Here is a 2,778-nt window from a genome sequence, read left to right as displayed (position 1 = left end):
ACGAAAAGTTAGCCACAGGGGAACTAAGGCGTCCCAGACCAGATCTGTTGACTGAGAAAGTTACGAAATCAAATAAGCGTGACTATAAGCAAACATATATCAAAAAAGTGTACAATAAAAGTTTCGTGTAGGTGTAACGTAAGAATGATTTTCAGCCCGAAAGTTAATTCGTGGACTAATGCATGTATTAGGGATCTTGTACATTTGTCCGAAAAAATAAAAAATCACGAAATCTGCCAATGACACGAAAATGTGAAATGCAGAGTAACGAAAAGTTAAACATTGTTTCGTTCGTGCCCTAAACTATACTTCATTTCGGACGAAACAACAAAATTGCACAGAAACAATTCTTTCATCAGTCAAGTTATTCATGTTTATTATTATTATTGTCATTACTCTTATTATTATTCTGGCAGTGGCTGTAGATTTAAAAATATGTAGATAAGCATAACCGTTAGACAACATATGTTATTAATTCCACACTTTCAAATTTATCTAAATCTAAAAATTTGTGAACACTCAGAACGCATACTCATGAGCTTCCAATGTGTCTTTGTTGCTGTACATTGTGTTCCATTTGTACAGTCTTTTATGTTTCTTTTTACGTCTGACATGTATCATTAATTTTATACTTAGATGCAGCAGTAGGTGGAGTGTGTGCACTAGTAACCAAAAGAGGCCTTCCAGATAATATACTTTCTTCGCCTTGCATTACTGCTTTCTTCTGCGTTTGTTGGTTCAATAGGTGGCAGTTAAGATTCCTAAGGTGAGCATAAGCGCTTACACGTGTAAAATAGTTGGCAGAAAAACTGTAATCTTCAAAATAAATTTTTAGATTTACTGATAGTGACCTTCAGTGTCAATACGCTTTGTCGAACGATGTTCCAGTGAGTAGATTCTGTGTCTGAAAGTCCAATTCTGGAAGACATGCTCAGTACCCATCTGCGACAGTCAGAATATCTTCACGTTGCTCAAAATCTTATCTGCTTCTACGTGCTACCCTGGAATTCAGACTTAAATGCCTGCCAGAGGGTTCTTCGAATCACCTTCAGACTATTTCTCATCCGTTCCACTCTGTTGCAGCTTACATCTTACTGTACGAGCTCTGATTCTCTAATTTTATTACAATAATCATTTCTCCTTATCTGTGTAGCGACAATAAAATATTTTTGCATCCAGAAGAGAAAGTTCGTGATTGAAAATACGTAAAAAGACTCGTCGCAACGAAATGCTCCTTTGTTTTAATGACTGCCATCCCAAGTCGCTTATCATATCCGTGGCACTCTCTACCCTCTTTAGCGATAATACAAAACGAGCTGCTCACCTTTGAACTTATTCGATGTCCTCCGTCAATCCTATCTGGTAAGGATTCCATACAGCACACCGGTACTTTAGCAGAAGACGAACAAGCGTAGTGTAGGCAGTCTCTGTAATGAACCTGTTGCATCTCTGAAGTGTTCTGCCAATAAAACGTAATCTTTGACTTGTCTTCCCCACATATTACCTATATGATCATTCCATCTTAAATTATTCGTAATTATAATTCCTAAGTATTCCTAAGTAGTCGAATTTACAGTCTTGGGTCTGTATGATTTATAGGGTAATCGAAATTTAACGGATTTCTTACTGTACTCATTTGGATGACCTTACATTTTTCCTTATAATGAGACCACGGCCACTTTTTACCCGATTCAGATATCGTGTCTAAGTCATATTTCAATTTGTTTTGACCTGATGACTTTACTAGACACTAAATGACAACAGCATGTGCAAACAGTTTAAGAGGCCTACACATTTTATCTCCTATCCTTTATTTAGGTAGGGTAAGCAGAGGGTCTGTAACACATCCTTGGGGAACTCAGGATGTCACTTCTGTTTTGATGATGATGATGATGATGAGTCCCATACTTCTTTACGGAGCGTAGGGGAGCGATGCGGGAGACCCGCGCCGCCTTACTAGGCAAGGTCCTAGTGGAGTTGGTTTTCCATTGCCTTCCTCCGACCGTAATGGAGATGAATGATGATGATGAAGACTACACAACAACACCCAGTCATCCCGAGGCAGGAAAAATCCGTGACCCCGCCGGGAATCGAACCCGGGACCCCGTGCTCGGTAAGCGAGAACGCTACCGCGAGATCACTTCTGTTTTACTTGATGATTTTCCGTCAATTACTACGTACTGCGACCTTTATGAGGGTAAATCACGGATTCAGTCACACAGCTGAAGCGATACTTCATGGGCACGAGAATTAATTAGAAGTCTCTCGTGAGGAACGGTGTCAAAAGCTTTCTGAAAATCTAGAAATTTGGATCCCTATCTATAGCACCCATAAAGAGGTAGTTGTGCTTCACAAGAACGATATTTTCTGAGTCCATGTTGACTGGGTGTCAATAGACGGTTACCTTAGAGATAATTCATAATGTTCGAACACAGTATATGCTCCAAAACCCTACTGTAAATCGAGGTTAGTGATAGGGGTCTGTAATTCAGCAGATAACTCCTATTTCCCTTCTTGAGTATTGGTGCAACTTCCCAAACCTTTGGTACGGATTCTGTCAAGCGATCGGTTGTATATTATTGACAAGTATGAGGCTATTTCATCAACATTCCCTGAAAGGAACGTTTTTTGGTATGCTATCTGGACCGGAAGACATACCTTTATTAAGAGCTTTTTAGCTGATTCATTACATCAACGATATCTAATTCTAAGGAAAGCCAAATATGTACAGGGTGTACATAAAGTCCGGTAATACTTTCAATTATTTATTTCACAAGA

This window comes from Schistocerca americana, chromosome 3, assembly GCF_021461395.2.
Source record: "Schistocerca americana isolate TAMUIC-IGC-003095 chromosome 3, iqSchAmer2.1, whole genome shotgun sequence".
Taxonomy (NCBI): Eukaryota; Metazoa; Arthropoda; class Insecta; order Orthoptera; family Acrididae; genus Schistocerca; species Schistocerca americana.
Note: the sequence above shows the minus strand (reverse complement) of the source record.